This window comes from Symphalangus syndactylus, chromosome 15, assembly GCF_028878055.3.
Source record: "Symphalangus syndactylus isolate Jambi chromosome 15, NHGRI_mSymSyn1-v2.1_pri, whole genome shotgun sequence".
Taxonomy (NCBI): Eukaryota; Metazoa; Chordata; class Mammalia; order Primates; family Hylobatidae; genus Symphalangus; species Symphalangus syndactylus.
The window spans coordinates 8,248,890-8,269,892 of record NC_072437.2 but is presented as its reverse complement, the minus strand read 5'-3'; the positions used below and the strand labels follow the sequence as shown (position 1 = coordinate 8,269,892).

The 21,003-nt window shown below is 45.5% G+C and overlaps 1 protein-coding gene and 1 non-coding gene across 2 annotated transcripts in view; both read left to right on the top strand.

Moving 5' to 3' along the window:
• The window catches only part of LOC129464220 (uncharacterized), a 241,888-nt gene that overhangs the window by 170,415 nt on the left and 50,470 nt on the right, over positions 1-21,003 (top strand). The window lies entirely within an intron of this gene.
• On the top strand, positions 15,476-15,536 carry LOC129464260 (small nucleolar RNA SNORD44). Its single transcript, XR_008651499.1, has one exon. It is a non-coding gene; the product is annotated as a small nucleolar RNA SNORD44 (small nucleolar RNA).

The following is a 21,003-nucleotide window of genomic DNA, read 5'->3' as shown; positions in this document are numbered from 1 at the left end:
TCTCCAGGGCCACCCGGAGATGCCCAGACTCAGAGGCCTGGCTCCAGCCCTGCCTGCCTGGACAGCAGGCCTGAGAGCCGGACATGCTTCCGTGTGGCCGTCACATCCTCGGAGTTGCACCCGCCCAGGCCGTGTGTGCACGTGTTCTTGAATCCTAGCGTGTACATCATTTCCCCAGCCCCACCCCACTCAGCGCCAAGGGAAGAGAAGGGGAGTCCAGCTCCCCTCGCACGGCCGACTGGGCACTCTGCACTCGGCCCTGCAGCCCCCTCTCCACCCTCCCCTGTCTTCCACCCTCTTCTGAGTCCCGGAAGCTGATTTCCAGGGGACTCGGGCCTGTGGGTGGGTTTGATCACTGGGAAGGATGGCAGGGGCCTGGAGGGCAGGAAAAGTGGGGAGCTGGGACCTGTATCCCCCGATCTCTCCTGGGGCTGCAGATCAGCAGCTCCGTGTCTCCACCAGTGGTCACGGTGCACAGCCCTTTCTTAGACGCAGCTCGCTCCGCGTCTCCGCCAGCGGCCATGCTGCATAGCCCTTCCTTAGACCCAGCTCTCGCAGCGTCTCCAGGTCAGCTCCCCTTCCCTGCTGCTAAGGGGAGACAACGGTGCCCACCTGCTGACACCAGCCCCAGGAGGCTTCCTAGTTGCTCTTGGTTCTCCCTAATTCTGCCCACATATTTGTAAATATTTCCTTTATTTAAACCCTTCTCCCTTCCCCCTGCGAGTGTGCCTCTGCTCCTGTCTGACCAGGCGAGTCCATATCAAATCTAAGGAGGGCGTTCTTCCCAAAACTACTGATAACGGCTTCAACCATGGCATTGAAAACTATTTCTCTAAATCTTTTGCCTCTGCTGGGATCCAAAAGACTCTTTGAAAACCAAAAGCTGAAATATACCTACAATGAAAATGCGTAAGTTTATACCTCGGTACTGTTTCCCCGTCGTCGTTTCTGTCTGGGAATCTCTTGGCACATGTGCTGGGCTCGTTCATGAGTTGAGGGTGTCTCAGAAACCTCTGTCTCCAGGATCCATGGCCGCTCTGCAGAGAGGGGCCGGACCGTGTTCTCTCCGGCTGTGGGCAAGCCATCCTGTCTTTTCTTCCACCTTATCGTGTTTGGTCAAACAAGCAAACACGGGATGAGAACCATTGCTTGACTGCCTCTACCAGGGCACCTGCGGCAAAGGAACTGCTGCTGCCCGTGAGCCATGGAGCTGTGTGTATGACTTGAGCCATTTGGAAAGACCCAGCAATAGCTGGTCAACGATGAAGGGGCCGTTCATTTTACAGCAGTCGAAGGCAGGGGTGAGCACAGCTCCTACCTCTATGTGGAGGCTTCATTGTCAGCTCTGTCTCGGACCTCCAGAATGCCTTTCTGGGTGGGATGGACGGTCTTCGGCGGTCAGGACTACAGAAACAGCCCTTGGCATTTTTGAAGCCATTTTGAACGGCTCGAATGCAATGGCTTAGAATTTGAAAATTTTGAAAAATAAAATGACTTCAAATTTGAAAAATTGTTGCAATAAACCCTGTTGCCGTCTGGCTGGATTCCACATGAATTTGCCCATGGAGGAGAAACTGATAACTGAGTAAGAAGGATCTTAGGCATCAAAGTGTAGTGCTTGCCTGGTGTTTTCTAAGGCAAATTTGAGGCAGAGAAGGTTTTCTTTATTAGTATCAGAGACAGAAGGAACTTCTCTACCAGCACAAAAATGTCCGTCTTGAAATGTCTTGACGTCTTCTAGAAAGGTTAAATTAATCGTCATATTTCAAAATTTTCTGAAAGAGGATTCTGGGATTTCTTTTTTTAGTAAGCAAAATTATTTCTGGATCTAAATGTAACTTTTTGGGAGAAAAAAATGGGAATGTCTCTCCAGCCCCCTTCACACTCTGCGTCACTCAAATTTGGGCTTACTGATGCTATTTTCCCATCCTAAGGTTTTTTGTTATGTTCAAATAGATTTATTTGAAAAGATGTATATTGACCAGTGATTAGCATATATTTTAAATAAGGCAAAAATTCTGGAACTCCTAATCCAATCATTTATTTAGGATGAATCTACATACATACGCTGGGTCAACTACATTCTTATCACTTGTGAGTAAATCACACCGTCATCATGGATATCCCAGTTGCAAATGGCATCGCGCATGCTGGCCGTCTGTTTTTATAAATAATGGAGTTCCCTCCTCCCTATCTAAGCGAAGCCCTCCAGGCTGGCGTGTGCCAGGTCTCCACTTCACCTCCTCCTGCTCTCTGCTGATCACACCAGCACTCACTTGAGCGGCACTTGCCAAGGTCCACAGAATTGACTCCACACAGTTGAGTCCAAGGCCAGTTCTGTCTCCGTCCGACTTCTCTGTCAGGAGTGGGCAAAGTTATCCTTATTTCTTCACCAGCTTCCAAGATCCCGCCCTCTCTTGCTTCTCTGCCTTCTCAGTCTCCGTTGCAGGTTCTCCCTCACTTCCCTGACCTCCAAATCCTGGGCACACCCATGCAGTGCCCCTCATTGCTCCTCCCCCAGTGGCTCTCAACTCTCCCGGTGATCTCTCTCAGCCGCAGGACAGCTTCACCTCCCACTTGGCTCCCTTTCCTTAGACATCTCGTACAGCGGCTCTTCAACACTTCTGCTTGGCTGCAGAGCAGGGGTCTCGGGCTTCACTTGGCCAAAATGTACCCCCACACACCAGTAGCAAGTAAGGCCACCTTGTGCCAATGTCCAATGGTGATCTGTGCTTTCTAGAAAATCACGGCGGGTGTAGGGAGTGAGAGCAGGGGTTAGGCAGGGACAGCTCTGAGATGAGGGGCATTCCAGCAGAGACGCAAGGAGCAAAGGGAAGAGCCACACGCATGTCGTGTGTTGGAGGGAAGAGCTTTCTAGACGGGGTGGGCGTCAGGAGTCAGGAGCCAGTTGGAGGGAGCATGGAGCAAGCTCTGTGTGTGTGAGGTTATAATTTCTCCCGGCTCCATCTCCAGAGCCTGGATCTCCTACTTCAAGCAAGGGTCTCAGTAAAAGCTACCTGGGGAATTAACAAGAAACTGAGTCACTTTTACATCTATAATCATCAACCAAAAAAAAAAAAAAATCAATTAATCCTCCTACATCCTAAGCCAGTCTCCATAACTCCTTGTTTCCTGTGTTTCTGCTGTAAAATAGGATGAATTTCCTTCGTGAGAATGACAATTATTACAGGTGTTTCAAACACTGATTTGAAGGAAATCTAAAATATATTTCTGCCTGCTAAGGAGCTCTGTTAGGAAGATGAGCAACCACACCAGCTTCAATGCGTCTACCCCTGCGAAGTTCAAGGTAGCAGCTCTGTAAATTGAACACAATTAAAAATGCACTTCCTCTGTTGCATTCACCATACCTCAAGTGCTTTGCAGCCATGTGTGGCCAGTGACCACAGCAGGGGACAGACCAGACACAGAACATTTCCTTCATCCAGAAAGCTCAGGGCTAAACCCTCGATCACCTTGAATTACTCTCTGCTTACTTGGGGGATAAGCTGGGGTTGTTGAATGCAAAGAAAAATAATTTATCTTCTTTAAATACAGTTTTGTGGTGATAAAAATGAGCAGATTCATAAAAAATTTTTCAATAAACCCTCATGCCATCTGGGTGGATTCCACATGAATGTGTTCATGGAAGAGAAACAGGGATAAAACTGAGCAAGATGAATCTTAGGCATCAACATTTGGTGCTTGTGTTAAATCATTCCCATAGCACTTGGTGCCAGAAGCCCCTGCTTTCCAGCTGTGGGCAGTGGTGAAACTGTATGAGCATCAGCATGAGAATGTGGAGCTACAAACTGCGTCAGCGCCCACAGCAATCACAGAATTATGGTGCAGAATGAAGCCACCAAAAGTAGGTTTGGGTGCATGTGTTGCTTCCCTTCCAAAATGTATGGGAAGCTGCAGTTCCATGATTCTCACACCTCCGTGATTTCCAAGACAGGACTTGCTGGCGGCCCCACCCTCATATTTTATGGTGGCCCCGGCCCACAGGTTGGGCTCAAGCCTCTGGCCGGCACCAGTCACCCGCAGCCCTGTGCTCCTTCAACTAGGAATCGAGCTGCCAGGTCCTGTTGAGGGGTGGGAGGTGGGCAGGAAGAGAAACAAGTCTCAGCCCAGTGCACAGTAGTGACATTTACCCAGAGGAGGAAAACTGAAAGTAGAATTGATTTATTCTTTCATCTTCATACACCTAAAATCTCACAGGGCAAAAGCAAGCAATATCGCACTCCTTATAGAGACTGAGTATGGTAAAGATTAGCAGCTGTAACTTTAGTTAGCATTTTCTTTCCTAGAGAATTCAAATCCATGCTGCACTGCACTGTTTTCGGGTAGGACAGGAGTGAGGGGAGGTCCCTCGCCAAGCTGTGCTGCCTGTTGGCACACATGCAGCAGAAATGGCATGTTGCATAAATGGTTTTTATTCAGGCAATTATTGAAAAATAACCTCTCTATCACAACACTTTCCTAGTGGGTAATTGACAAGTGCTCACTTTTTCATGCAAAAAAAGGTAAATCTCAAACAAACTATAGCATATGCATGGAAACATACAGCATGCTTTGTCTCACTAAGAGGCTCAACTATTCGTTGAAATGAAGCTTGACCTTTGGCTATGTTAATACCTTTAAAACCTTTTTTAAAAGACCAAATTGTTTTAAGACCAGTGAAACCACTGATTTTCCTAGTTGCATTCTCAGAAAGATCTATGGTATTTACTTGAGAACATGTTAAGACTCCTCCTCAGACTGAGTCCTTAGATCTCTTAAGACAGAATCCTTAGATCTCTTAAGACAGCATAAGTAGTTAATTTAGTCTGATGCCAGGGGGCTGGGAGGAAGAATACTTGCTGTTGGAAAAACAAAGAATTGAATTAACGTGAGATTGGGACTGTTTTCTGTGAAGTTAGCACACTTTTTTATTTACTAGGAAGATGAACCACTGGAATCCAGCTTAACAGCGAAAAAGAATCTCCAGCCCAACAAGGTGTTACATTGAAGTGAGCAGAGAAAGACTCCCCAGTGGTTTCACTTGGAGTCTGCAAGGATTAGAGAAGGCTGAGGGCTGTCAACTGCTGCCTTCTCTGCTTTGCTATCTGCTATGGGTCACACTGGGTCCCCCAAAAGCCATTTGGAAGTCTAGCCCCCAGCCCCTCAGAATGAGAGCTTACTGGGAATAGGGCCTTTGCAGATGGAGTTAGTTAAAATGAGGTCACACTGGAGTAGGAAGGGCCCTACATCCAATATGCCCGAGTCCTTGTAAGAAGAGAAGACCCAAAAGGAGATGAAGACAGAGACACACAAGGGGATGCCATGTGCTGACAGAGGCCGAGGCCAGAGCGCAGCCACGAAACACAGAGGCTGGACCGCTGCTGCCAGAGGCTGGGAAGGGCAAGGGAGGACCCTGCCCGGAGTCCCAGAGAGGCACAGCCCTGTGGACACCTTATTTCAGACGTCTGGCCTCCAGACTGTGAGACAACAAATTTCTATTGTTTGAAGCCAGCAGTTGTGGGACTTTGTGATAGCAGCCCTGGGAAACTGACACCCCATGCTGTCATAGTCCCTCCCAGGAGCAGGGAAAGGAGCTGTCCCACCTCCCAGCTGGACAGGGACACATGGATGGAGCTTTCCAGGCCCAATTGTACAACTATGGAAAACCACATCCATACAAACAAAGATCAGGAGGGTCATATAAAAATGATTATTTAAGGTGGTAGAGTTGGTTTTTTTTTCTTTTCTCTGCTCTTTCACAAATTTTTGTTAAGGTTGGTTAAAAAACATGCAAAATTCCTAGGCTAAAAGGGTTTTCATATTTGATTAACCATATTATTGCTTCAAAACTCCTGAAACAGCTACTTCCCCTGACACTGGGAGTAAAGGCGACATCTGCAGGCTCTTCCAGCACAGTCAAGAGCTACTCCTCATCCTGATGACTCAGTGTTGTAGCATCTCCTTAAATTGTGCACCAGAGGCAGGCTCCTCATCTCCTGCCCTCGCCCCAGCCCTGCCTGAAAGCATCACTCCACGATTTTCTTGTGTCTACTTTTGTTTGAAAGCCAGCTGGGGAAGGCACTGTTCCTAAAGGTAGTCTGCCTGCCGTCACTGGCTGCTTATAAGTCTCATCTGCCTTTGGTTTTCTGCAGTTTCACTCTAATGTACCCAGCTATGAATTTCCTTTCATTTATCCCACTTGGGACATACCAGGTTTCTTGAATCTGTATTTCAATTTTCTGTATTAGTTCTGGAAAATTATCAGCCATTATCTTTTCAACTATGTTTCCTTCTCCATTCTTGTTCTCTTCTCTTTTTAAGACTCAAGCATTTGTTGGACTTTCACACTGTATATTCTATGTCTCTTACTTTTGCTTCTGAGGTTTTCATTTTTCATCTCTCCATGATGATTTTTAGGTTTACTCTTGAACAATCTCCCAGTTCACAAATTCTCTCTTTAGCTGTATCTAATCTGATCTTAAATCTATCCAGTGACTTCTTAATTGAGTTATTTTTTTCTTCAGAGTTTTTAAAAATTTCGATTTTACTTTTGGGATTTCCAATTCCCTGACCATTTTTTTAGAGCTTTGCTTAATCTCTTGTTACATACTAAATATAATGCATACCTCATCTATTGGCTTCAGTGTCTGGAGTCACTGTAGTTCTGTTTTTGGAGTCTCTTATTTCTGTTTCATCTCATTTAATGGTGTTTGGTCTCCTTGTGTCTGGCCATCTTCCACTATCTACTGGCACAGTAATTTTTTAAATTTTTGAACATATAATTTGAGGCCTGGGATATCATCATCTTCCCGTAGGGAAGATTTTTATTTGCTTTTGTAGCTCTCTGGGAGGAGTAGCAGCATGAAACCTCAAAACCTGCTCTCTCTATCTCTGCATTAGAGACAGGATTGAAGACTGATATTTTAATCTATGCTTTGTGAAAGAAGAAAGTGTTCTTCAGGAGATGAGTGGCAACCACAAACTGCCAGGAAATCAATGGATAAAATGTGCTTTCACTGCACAGTTCATACAAATTACTTCAACCGTAAAATTTGACAGCTTGTAAATAATGGCCTAAGAAATCCAGAGAGGAGAGAGGTAACATTAATTTAGAGGTTGTTTCTAGTCTTCAGCTGTACGCCCAAGTCCCTGCTTCCCAACCCATACCAGCATTCCATGGATATTTACTTTATTTCAATTCTCCTTCACTTTCCTCAATGTTAAAATGACAGAAGAGTTATAACCCAAATGTCCAATTATTTTAGGAAGTACATAGGATTGAGAGCAAGTTTACATTTTTTAAACTCAGTAAAACTAGCTTATATTTTAGCAAGGACAAACAGCATGGGATGGTAATCAGTAACCAGACATTAAATAAGTACTCACATGCTAAACTAGCATTTAAAGTAGTGTGACCCTAAAATATCTCATGAATTGTCTTAGATAGTGGACTTGGAGAAACACCATAATGCATTTTTATCGTTATTGTAAAATATAAAACAATCTTTTTTGTGTAAAACACTGCATATAAACACACGTTCCAGAAAAGTATCAAAACAGTAATTACAAATTCTTATTCACTTCTCTGGGGATTCATTGCATAAGCCTGCCACAAAGAAGTACAAATATTGTTTTTCTCTAAAGCCATCTGAGTAAACATCAACCTAGTAGAAAAATCTGTCGACCTATGCTTTGGGGGAACACCTCCCAGGATTCCTTTAGAATGCAGACTTGTGGGCATGGGATAGGGCCCAAGATTCAGCGTTTCTCAGGAGCTCCTGCTGGGGACCACACTACAGGTCATGGAGTATGTCATCTTCAAGATACAAAGCTCGGATGGACAGCCCTTGAATAACATCAAGGAGACATGAGAAAAATCCAGTAATGGTGCAAATAAAAAAGAACGCTCAACCATATGCCAATCATCTCTTTAAATATAAGCAAACATAAGTCTACATAAGTTAGATAACATGTACGTTTTGTTCAGCATTGCCCTTTTAACAATATTTTCTATCGCTGCAAACTACTATCCAGCTGGCACATAAAACACGTTTTTTCAGATGCTTTTATTGATGCGAAGAATTTCAGTTTTTAAGAGCATTTTATAGAGGGCAGGAAGAAAGGTGGAGAACACGGCTTCAAGTAAAAGACCTTGGTAAGTGTCGATCTCATTAAAAGAGGATGAAAGAGTTCTGGGTGTGTATGTGTATGCATGTGTATGTGTGTGTACATGTGTGCATGCATGTGTGCATGTGTGCATGTGTACATGTATGTTTGTGTATTCGTGTGTGTGCACGTGTGAACATGTGTGCATGCATGTGTGTACATGTGTGATGTATGTTGTGTGTATTCGTGTGTGCACGTGTGTACGTGTGTGCACGTGCTGTACCTCCAAGGCTATGAGGATGGTAAAACAAAAATGTGCTCCAATGTTAAGTAGCAAAAATGTATATATATATATACACACACATATATATACATATATACACATATATGCATATATACGTATATATGTATATGTTGATGATGTCTTTACAATAACGATATATACATATATACATATATATACATATATACATATATACATATATACATATATATACATATATACATATATACATATATACATATATATACATATATACATATATACATATATATTCTATATATATGTATATATATATAGAATGAGAAACTAGATGTCTTCACAGGCAATACTACATTTATTCGAATGACGTAAGTACTTCTTTTTTTCAAGTATTAAATTTCAGGATGAAACATGCTTTCTTTCATTCCAGATTGTAATTCATTTAAAATGGAGGATGCATATAACTACAAATAGTAAATTATCTCGAGGAGAGAAGGGAAAACGGGAAGGGAGGAAGAAAAACCACATAAGTCTTAGAGTGAATGTTTGGCTACTATTTTTTCTAATTCTCAAAGGAAATGCATCTTTATCATTATACAGAGAGGCCCAGAGTCAAGTAACTCTCCAGCTCTAAAGACTTTCCCCTGAACCTCTTTTAAGAAGAAATTATTTCAAATGCCCTTGGGCAGCAATATGAAAGATAATACTCAGGTTATGTTGCAAACAAATCTCCATTTTAAAAACGAGCCAGATTCCTCCCTCTACATTTCTGTCCCTTTAATGCATTCAAGGACTCTCGGGACGATTGAGAAATAGGCATAGAAACAGCCTAATAATGCAGAGAAGTCAGCATGTTTATTATATTTTTGAAGAACTCAATAATTCCTCCACATAACCTAGTTTCTGACTGGAAGATAGTAGGCATTTCATCTTCAAGAAATTTGAGAAGATTGGGTTAACAATTCATGGTTGGCAAGGTATCCTGAAAGTTCACTGACTCCCAGAGCTTCCCTTTGCTTTGTGACAAAACATTATCATTCTCAACCTTGTGTTGTTTCACACCCTGTCTTTCATTTTTGCTTCACCTGTAAATATTCAGTTTGCTGGAATTAATTAGTGAAGCCAAGGACGTGGTGGCATTTGACATCCTCGGGCATCTGATAAGCCAACACTAATTCCAAAGGGGAGCCTTACTTTTTAAACACTTAATTTTCTTTTAAGTAAATTACAGGAAGAAGAACAACCTTCCTCCACGTCTGCTGCTCTTCATTTCTTCCCCAGCACCCATAATCCTGATGGGCTTCCTTCAGAATTTTGGTAAGGCAGGCCTCTGCTAGGAATACCGTCAGCCTTCACTGATGTTAAAAGGTCTTTTTTCAGCTTTTCTTTGAAGGAGGTTTTTGTTTCATACAGAATTGCTGTGGCTTGACAGATTTGTGGGGTTTTTCTTTCATCACTGTAAAAATGCCCTTCCATTGTTTCTGGCCTCCTTGTATTTTGTACAGGGGTCCACATAGACCCCTGTATGTGTGGATTTTTCCCTTATCTTTTTTTTATCTGTTTAACTACAATGTGCCTAGGTATGGTTGTCTTTTTATTTTGCATACTCCTGCTTAGAGTTTGATTAGATTCTTGGATATGAACGTTATGTTTTTCATCAACTTAGGCAAGTTATTATTTGGCATATCCAGCCAAAAAAACAAAAAGGTGATGCCCAATATCACTTGCTTCTCCTCTGGGCCTCCAATTCCATGCATGTTAGGCCATTTAATATTATCCACAGGTCCCTGAGGCTCCACCCCTTTTCCTTCTAGCTTTCTCTCTGTTCTTCTTACTGGATGACATCTGCTGATGTCTTCAAATTAACAACTCTTCCTCCTGATATTCCCTACCTGCCATCAAGCCTATCTAGTGAATTTTTCGTTGCAGTTATTATACTTTTAAGATTCTTAAATTCCATTTGGTTCTTTATCATTTCCATTTTGTTGCTAAGATTCTCAATCTGTTTGCTTGCTAAGACTATATTTTCCTTCAATTCTTTGACCATGTTATAAGAGCTGCTTTAAGATCTTTGCTAAGTGCAACATCTGAGCCATCCCAGGACTGGTTTCTTTTAACTGCTTTTTCTCTTGACTATGAATCTCATTTTCCTGTTTCTCAGTTGTCTGGTGATTTTTTTCCACTGATACTGATTTTGTGGATAAAATGCTGTAGAGACTCTGGATTTTGGTACCTTCCTTTTTCTGTTATTGACTCTTAGGACAGCAGCTAGTTCAATCGCTGAATGATCTCTGTGAATGTGAGCATATCTCTGGAAGTCCAAAGTGCTTCCCAAGCCCCTCCAACTTTGCCAGACTTACCTTTCAACCTCTATATCCCTTGTGTGTCTTTGCAGAGCTTGATATTAGGTTTTGTTAGGGCAGGACTAGAGTGGTCTTACACTAGCATTTGATCCCACCACCTACAGCAGTCTGTCTGGCATCTCATCTGGACGCCACAGGTGTTAAAGTGGCATTAAGATCTCTCCACCCTGGCAGGACTGGAACTCTGGCAGCACTCCCCTGCTCAACCTCCCGTTTTTCTGCTTAACTCTCAATCCCCTGCGAGCTTCTTTCGATAAGCCTTGGTTATTTCTGCCTTGTTCGTGGGGAGCCCAGCCCTCAGCCACAGACCATCTTGTTACTTGGCTCTCTGCTCTCTACTCTTAGACTCTATGGATTCCAGCTGCTTCAGGTACTTCAAACTTTGACCTCTGCTTTCCCAACTCAGAGTGACCACCATACTCTCCCTGGGTTCCAGCCTCCTGGCCATGGCCAGGAAATTGTTCACAGGCAGAGACCAGGGCAGGGGCTCATTTCCAGAATTTTCCTTCATTCACAGGTCCTTAGGGAACACCTGTTGCCCACCACTGGAAAACAGTTGCCTCATAGATTTTGTCAGGTTTTACAGTTGCTTATTGCTGGGCACTACTTCAATACCAGTTTCTCCACCATAGACAGCCACCCATCATTGCTGATCTGCATGCATCGAACAAGTATTTATTGAGCATATTCAATGTGCTGGGCACTAGGCACAGTATGGGCCAAATGTGATGAGCCCTGCCCTCATGGAGTAGACAGTCCATGGGAAAAAATAGACATGAAACAAATAACCACAAATCTAAATCTGCAGTTAATTTATGATGGATATTGTGTGCTGAAAGTAGAGAGTGCAGTGAGAAAATACAACTGAGTACCCTAACGTAGATGGGGGAGGAAGCCTCTTTAAACATGTGGCTTGGGAGATGAGTGGGCTGGATGAAAGGCTGAGGGGAGAATTTGGAGAGATGAATGCGCACAGGGGACCTGCACAAAGAGCAGATGGCAAGGAGGCCCTGCAGCAGGAGTGAACGGAGTGTCCTTGGGCTGGAAACAGAAGCTGAAGATGAGGTTGGAAAGCCAGCAGACCTTGGAAGATCTGAGGTTATACCTGTGGCGAAATGGAATTCCACGGAGACATTTCCAGCAACAAGATCAAGTTCAGAAATGTATTCTTACGAGTAGGAGCCAAAATTTCAGCAGGTGCTGATACAGCTCTCATGGGTGAGCCTTCAGGAGAGAAGGAATACGCCTTTGAGAGAACACAGAGCCAGCTGAGGATCTTTGCCTGAGAAGAATCAATATATCCTAGGTCGCTATTTGTTGAGGCAATAGAGTTTCAATAGTTAATCTTTCTCTTTCCAATCTTCAGATGATAAAATCTTACCTAAAAAGTCATTTTAAACCTACGACTTAGTTCTTTGGCCTCTAATATGTTTCATTTTATGTAGCTAGGACCAACTGAGTGAAGAAGCTAGAATTAGGTGGATTGGGCTAGTATGCTAGAGGGTATTATAACAAACGTGAAGTTGACATTAGCAGAAAAGGATGGCCTACAGGGAAGGAGTTCTAGATGACAGGTACCACATTCATGCAATTACTGAAACTCTCTAGAATTGTTTTTGGATCCCTGACATAAACCTGCCAATTAACAAGTGTCTATTGCTATCAGGGTCTCCTTATGTTAACCTCTTCAATTTAGGCTTGAACATTTTACAGTCATTCAACAGAAAGTTCCAAACACAGCACTTACAAACTCATATTCTAGGTCAGCCCTTCATATGGCCACCATATTGTTTATTTCCCGCTACTCAACTGAGGCAATTTTTGCCCAATATAGACAAATATTGATCAATCTGGTCAATTTTGCCCTCAGTCATCCAGTAATTAAAATTTTTTGGCAAAAGGGTATTAATACTCGTATGCATGTCATACTTTTCCAAAATATTGCCAAAAGAGCTATACTAATTAAAGTTTTAAAGAGATTCTGATACAGTAAAAGCATGCATCTTTTCTGTGTAAGATACCAAAAAAGATGCATAGCTATCACTGTGTGTGTGTGTGTGTGCATGCATGCGTGCACACTGGAAGCAGCTACATGCCCATAATCACGTGCATATATAACCTAGTTTCTCAATGTCACCTCACATATATTTTTCTCGGCTAAATTACTGAAAATAAAATGTATAGCATGATATATTACAAGCATATATTGTGTACAGTTTGTATATAAAAAAGAATGATTAAAAGTCGATGAGAGACTGTTTATAAATCTTGATTGCTTCATAATTTTAACTTTGAGCAACATTTTTATCATAATTATAGGCTTTCTTAAAGCATTTATGCAGATTGTTGTTACTCAAAAGGGGGTTTATTCCATTTTGGTATAAACTACACTTTTTTTTTCTTTATGAAATCACTCTTTGAGTTCCTAATACCCAGTACTCTGCCAGAGCTGCAAAATGTAAATAGCAGGAAGCACTTGTCTTAACAGGGCTATCACTGGGCTCCCTCTCATCTTGTGCCTTATTGCCCCATTGACATGGAAAAGAATAAAACTTATCTATAATAATAAGCATTTGACATGTTTAGAAGCTTCTGGATTCCTCTCAGAACACTAATGTTCCTGGGAGGCTAACACATTTTTATACCCACTTCACAGATCAGGAAATTAGACCCTGGGGGTCTAAACCATGACGAAATATTCCATTATTTAATTTTAGAACCATGAAGCATTAGATTCGAAAGGTGGATTCAGAACCCATTGAGTTTGGCTGCCTTATTTCTGAGCTTGGAAAATTGGGGTCCTGGAAGAGCGAAGCAGCTGCCCAGAGTCATGCCCAGACAATTGCCTACATCAAGCTCAACAAGCACCAGTGTAGTGAAATGTAGACTGAATTATTCAGAGGCTATAGCATCATGCAGAATCAAAGCCAGAAAAAAAAAAAAAAAACTTCATCAACTTTTACTACCAAGGAATCTTTATTGTAGCTCCATGATCATAGACCCAACAGGAAAGAAGGGGAAAAACTCCTCACCAGAAATAAAAATAAAAGCAAAAGGCAAAAAAAGCTTTAAGAAGTGCGTGACAGATAGAAAGAAAGAGCATCAGAGAAAGGCAGAGAGGGGCCAGCCCAGGAAAGTAACCAGCCAAATACCACCAGCAAGGCTTCACCTACGTTCTGTGAGGACAAAGACGGAACCTACTTTCCATCACCTTTACATCCCCAGGCCCAGTGCAGTGCCTGGCACATAGGAGGATACTGGGAAATGTTTCTGAAATGAATGAATGAATGAAAGGAATGAATGAAGAAATGAATGAAGGTCCAAAATTTTAAAAACTCCCCAAGCAAGTAAGGGGTAAGACCTCCAAATCCTGTAGTTTATGAAATAGGAAATGTGTATTCCAATTGCATTTTAATTCTGGTCCATAAATAAGCCTTTATGAGCAAAAGCAATAAGAATTTTAGATATGCCCACTGTTCCCACAAAGGCCAGTTGGGTTACATGTGACAGAACATGACAGAGTGTCAAATTTTAGTTAGTGACTGGAGATGTTTAAGGACTTCTGAGAAAGGAGCACTAGGAAGAGAACATTGAAATGTCAACATAGGTCAGGGTCTAAGGTGCTGCAGACAAAGACCTCTGGCTAGGAGGCGATGCTGGATGCACAGCACGCACCACACTGGACACACTTTTGGGGTTTTCCCTAAGAAAGTAAGGTGTTTCTTGGCCTGACCTCACTCTCTCCATCATCCCTTGAGACAGGGAATCCATGTGAGTGGGTCTGCCAAGAAGACCAAGTGAAAAAAATTAGAATGTTCCAGTGATGTTTTGAGTGCCAGGTCCAGGTGCTTTTACATTCATGACATTGTTCAGTTGTCATAATAATCCTACCATGTAGGATTTAATATCTCCACTTTATGGATTAGAAAATTGAGGATTAGAGAAGTCACCAACCAGTGCTCCAGGCAACTGCAGGTCACGAAGCTGTGACCTTGCCTCCAAAGACTGATGACTAAAGGCTGGAAAGTCTGGCTCAACCTACTCATGTGCATATCACCTATGAATTAGCATAGTCAATAAATACTAGAAATGTTACAATTGTTTTAACTTTTCAAATGAAATCTGTTTTTATTGTGAATTAATTAATGACTGAGAAGGCCCTTTCTTCCTATATAACATGGGTTATTTTTATTTTTATAGCATATAACATTATTACAATATTATACACACACATATCAGCAGACTCTTCCTCTTTTGAATGACAATTACTCAAACTCACCCCATTGACAATATCTAACTCCTCGTTGAAGTCTTTCAATAATTGCAGCTGTGCTTCTATATTCAAGGACTGGAATCAAGTGAAATATTGACCCTGGTCAGCTCCGATTCAGAGATTTTGATATACCAATTGTATTCCTATTCAACAATTTGTACATTCCATTCTAATTGCATCTGGCTTACTACAGAGGTTGAGTGTTGAGAAAAAAGAACGGGGCAGGAGAAGATGAGAGGGAAGCTTGTGTTCAGTTAAACATAAGTACAGAAATTCAACAAACCAGTGAAATTCATTATTTTATGGCTCATCAGTTGGTTCAGCTTAAGTCCTTGGATAAACTGCATAGAAAAATATTAAAATATTACCGTGATAGTGAAATTACTGCCTCTAATAAAGAATGGGTAAGCAGAATCTCCAGTTATATAATTTTTTTGATGAAGTCAATTCCAACAACGTGAAAGCCACTGCCCTGGGTGATGATAAGCAAATGGTGCCTGAATGTGAAGGTCATATTTGGCTTTAGCTGATTTCAAACAAACAAAAACAAAAAACAAAAACCCTCCACTACAAATGATGATTTTGGAAAATTATTTCACCCCTGGAATCACATGTAATGAGGGCATCATCCTTCTACCTGCATCCTCTTCATCCTTCAAGCTCCCCCACCATGAGGCCCAACCCTCCCGGGGTTGCACAGCTGCACCCCACAATTCAACACTGAAATCTCGGGGTTCCTCCGCCACATCCGCACTGCACATCTGCCCTGAGCAAGTGTTCCCTGCCCCTCCCTCAAAAGACCGAGGCCCAGTTCCACCGCACAGCTGAAATTAGACATCCAGTGCATTGCACGAGCCCGGGCAGGGATGCTTCCTGGAGTTGACACCTGTCCCAGTCAACCCCCACCTTCCTGAACGGCACATGCACCTCGGTAGGGGACGAAGCAAAATTCTGTGGTTAGATACTTTTACGTGGGAAAATAGTGAACTTTAGCCGGAAGGTGAAAATACATTTCTTTTCTGTACATTTAGAATTAATGAATCCTATAGACCTGTGGAAACTGCTTTTAAACATCTGATTTTCCATTAAAATATAATTAAAATCAATGGCAGAGAGAAGCTTTAGTTATTTTTACAACGGCACCCCCCCCCCCTCCTTGGCAGGAGAATATTTGTTCTGTATATTTTTAAGAGGGCTTGGGAGGCATTAAATTATGCTTTGATCGTATTCCATCAATGAAAATATAAGACACAAACATCTTATTTCTTATTATAAGAAACAAATAAGCCCTTATTAACTGTGTGTGCATTCATGGGACACACAAATGGTCTCGGGCTGAGCTTATAGTAAAGCAAATTAAAATTAGTGTTTTGACTTCTGTTCATTATAAAGTAGATACTAGCCTAAAGATTCCTAATCAGTTGCCAAATACCTATCATGAAGGAATATGCAATGCAGAATGAAATCGCTGTCCTCAAGAGAAAGCTCTGAGAATTCTTTTAATCTACATAAGGACAAATTTGCCTTTCATCACATTTTGTAGTAAAATCCAAAGCTTCATTTTGGCCTTCCAGCCACAAGTTTAAGTTCCCAAAATGAAGAGCTGGCATGATGGTTATTCAAAGAAAAGGCGAAGTGTGAGTTAAGCACGAAGTCAAATGCAATCCACGTTGTGAAAATCGAAAAGCCAGTGATCTGCTGTGATGTGGGATCAGTCATGGGATGCCTCCTGTTCCTATGTGCGGTTGGTGTCGAAGTTAGACATCATCAAGGGGTGAAAATTTGGGAAGACATTTCAAGGATGACGGAAGCTCTGAGTGAGTGAACAGATATTCTTCGTGCAGAATAATCCCCCGTGGCACTGGTTTGCCGGCAGAGCAGAATGTTTGAGACCTCACCCAGCAGCCACGCGCGGGCATAAATAGTTCTCAGCACGAGAAACACAAAGGCCGCAGGATCCCGCGAGCCGCAGGGGGTGGGGGTCATTTTTTTTGACGCCGCCGCCCTTAAGAGTTCCAGTCCTTCAGGCGAAAGGGGCAGATCAGGCCTTCGGGGAGGACCCTTGCCTGGGAGAGGGAGGGCAGTGCCCCAGGGGCCGCCTCCGGTGCCTAAACAAAGAAGACGGTCTTCTGAGCGTCCGCCCTCCCCGCCTCGCCGCGCAAGGACCCCGCGCTCCTGGGCCACTTCCTCCTGCAAACCACTAGGAAAAGCCAATTTCCACCCAGACGGCCGGCTGCGGGCAAAGGGAATAAAGCGCCGGTGCCGCCACGCTCTGCACTTGGCTCTGGGCCTGGCGGGGTCTGGCGCGGCCGCAGACACCTGGGTGACCTCGGCCGTGGTTGCCCGCTCTGCTCCGACAGAGAGTCTTTTTATTTGTAGCCTCCGCCTTCTCACCACTGAGGCCGCAGGAGAGGCTTGCTGCCGGGGGCCGAGTTCGGTAGACAAGGGGGCAGCGCCCACAGCAAGCCGGGAGGAGGGAGGCGCGGGGCCGCGCTTGGGACCTGCCGCTACGCGCCAGCCTGGGCAAAGAACTGCCACCTTCTGCGGGCGAAGCGGGTCGGGATGCAGGGCGGCAGCGGGGCTGGAGGCGGCTACCTGGGTCCATACCCCCATGCCCTGCAAGGCTCCTTAGCCCTGCTTCTCCTGTGCCTCGGCGGGAGAGGAGCAGCCTCGGTTTTACAGAATTTCAGGGTCGTGTCTCCAGCGCCCCGGGCGAGGCCACTACGTTTAGGAGCGCTCGCCTTCGCTGCGCTGTGTACCGTGTACACACTGGCTCCGTGCGCGAGACCCTGATGTGGGTTAAAACTCCACTTCACAACCCCCATTGATACGGGTTTGACATCTGTTTGCCAGAGTGTTTTGCACTTAGCCTAACACCCGCTATTAAGTGACAAAATTGTGGCAGCCTGTCAAAGCCAGCTGACTGGCAGCTGCTCCGCTTACAAAAACCATTCAAATATTTGCAGGTTTTGAAGGTTTATGCAGTGTTGTACCCAATCTTTCAGCGACTTAACATGTAAAATATAAGTCAAAGTTTTAAATCTGGATTCCAAAATGTTTCCATTTTCCATACAAAAGGAAAAAGCTTTCAAGGAGCCTGCTGGAATGGGTCCAATTCCAACGTGTCTCCGCGTTTCCCGCCACGAAATTCCTGCACAAACCCGGTTTTTTAAAGATGTCAAGGACCAACTTCCTCTTGTTACCAGCATCTTGGAGGACTGAACTAAATTGCCTTAAACTCCAAGGGAATACAGTTTCTCAAAAGTAAATTTAAAAAAAAAAAAATCCCCAAGTAAAGAAATGTACCTGCTTAATTTTGCTTTTGACACTTAGACCAAAGTGCCTTTGGGGGAAAACGAGTGCTAGGAAGAGTGTTCCTAGTCAACATCTGAGCTCTGGCGGCTTCCAAAACACTCACTCCTCCACTCGCACTTCTAAATAGCTTAGTCCGATTAAGAAATAATTTGCAAATGACATAGTGTTTCTCTAGATTAAGATCCATCGAGTGAAGTCATGTGGGGTTTTTGTCTCCGAGATTAGAGCCAGACAGACAACGATCTCCTGCAAACTGCAGCTGCCGACAATGGAAAAAAAATTACCCTGCGTTTGTCCGGGGGAGATGTGTGCGTGGGTCCGCGCGCCTCGCACCGACACTGAGGGCTGGCACGCCCTTACTGTCTTTCAACTGTGCTGGACTTGTGCGTCCTTTTTTTTTGTTTATGTTGGTAAACATATTGCCTTGGGTGTGAGGGGCTCACAAATCCTCTGGGCAAACGTGGGGTCGTCATTTTCAAAAAGGGAGTGAGTTTGCTTGTGATACATTTGCAAGGAGTCTCAAGGGTGGTGGTCTTAAGTCCGAAGTGCTGGCAGCCTCACTCAACTGTGGGGAGGAGGCAGAGAGGGAGGGTGGAGACAGAGACCCAGACCCCGAGAAACAAGTGTGGCTCCAGCGCAGGAGCCTCACAGAACACATTTCCTCCTCCGCCTTCGGCTCTGCGTGGGCTAGTCCTGCGCTAGGGAGGGCAGGCAACTAGGTCCTCCGAGGCAAGGCTGGGGCTCCGCCTGCAGAGGGAGTGACAGCGCGCCGTGAGGTTCCGCGACCCAGGCAGGGGCGGCCGCACCACCCCGGAGCCCCGCACAGCCCCGCAGGCCTCCCCTCCCGCAGTGCGCGCCTGGAACGCGGGGCCGCCTGGCCGAGGGACGTTTACCTGGAGAGCTTTGTGTCCACAACACTAATCCTTAGACACTGCTTCGTTCAGCAGCTGCCGTTAGTCGTGAGGGCACTAGTGTGGGGATAGGGGCGAATTCAGGAGCCTGTCGCAGAGCAATATTAAAAAAGGGGAGGGGAGCCCGAGCTGCTACCAGGGGAGGCCTGGCGCGGCGGCGCCCACGGCCACGGTGTCCCCGCTGCAAGCCAACAAAGCTGAGGCGCTGTCCGCGGGAGAAGAGAGCCCAGCGCGGGGACCGGCGCGGGTGGGAGTGGGGGCGCGGCGCGGAAAACCCCAGGGAAGGACCGGGTGGACACGGGACGGGAGGGGGGTGACATCCTCCCACCCGGGGGTTAGAAAAGGCCCGGGTAGTAGTTCCAGGCGAAAATAGGCAGCCCTCTGTGATGACAGAATTGACAACTATTTTTTTGGGGGGGGCGGGGGTTGGACTTCCGAGTCCCTCGGGACGGAGGCGCAGGGGAGCAGGAGGGGTGCCCCGTCCCTGCAGTAGCCTCGGCCCGAATCCCGCAGGCCAGGCCGAAACGCGGGGGCGGGGGCGCGGGAGGAGGACCCGCGGCGGGAGGCGAGAGCGAGCGAATGGGGAGAGGAGCGGGGAGCAGGAGGGGACACAAGGGAGAGGGGACTGGGGAGCGGCGAGAGGAGAACTGGAGACGCGGCTCCACCTCCCAGCTCACAACGGCGTCCCAGCTGCTCGCAAACCAACTGCTCGATTCTATTCACTGTCGAGTAGGAACAAAAAAGTGGCTATTTATTAGAATACTTGTTTGGTATTGTTCCGCGCCACACAAAAGGCGTTTCATTATGTGGAGGGATCTCCTTTTTCCAGAGAGAAACAATAACTTGAAATTGTCTTTAAAGTCTTTTCTATCAATAATAAATTTCATTTTCTTGTCTCTCTCGCCTGCACTGTGTGTGCGCGCGCGCGAGGCGAGGAGAGAGGCGCGTGTGCGAGTGAGTGTGCTAGCGGGGGTGCGCGTGTGAGTGTGCGCGTGTGTGTGCGTGCGCGTGGCACCGGCGCCCGCGGCTACGGGGCTGGTGCTGCCGGAGCCGGGCCGGACCGGGATCCGTGATCTGCGGCGCTCTGGGCACGCTGGCCACCGGTCCGGAATGAGTCGGGGCTCCGGGAGGTGCCCGTGGGCAGAGCGTTAGGGGCGCGGCCGTGCCAGACCCGCCCTGGGGACCCGCTGGAGCTGGAGGAGGAACTAACTGTAAGTGTGCCTCGAACTTACGCGGGGGCATCAGCCCGGCCGGGGCTGGGGAGCTGGGCGGTAAAGGCTCTCGGGAGAGGGGCGCGGTGTCTCCACGGTTACTTTCTGTGAAGGAGGATGGGGTGTCTCCGCAGCTTTGGGGCCCCGGGAAAGAACAGGTGGGTAGATGTGGTGGCCACGGCTAGCGGACTCGCCGTGGGGCACATTTGTCATTTTCTTATCAGTGCGTTCACTCCTCCCCCATCCTCGGCTTTTGGGATTGGCCGCCGCCCAATGGACCCAGACTGTTTCTCTCTGGGTCGCCATTTTTGGGGAGGGGGAGGGAGGTCGAGCCTGTGGATTTCGGGGAGAGGTTCGCGTCCGCCACAGCTCCGCGCCCCCTCCCCTCCCCTCGCGGCTCCCCCACCCTCGCGTTCGGCAGCGCCAGGCTGCGCTCTCCGCGGTAAACACCCGGCCGCGCCGAGAACTAAATCCGCGGGCTGAAATTACGTTTTAAAAATTAACATGTTGAAGCGTGTGCCATTTAGTGAGAGGTGTTTTGGGCAAAGAATCAATTTAACTG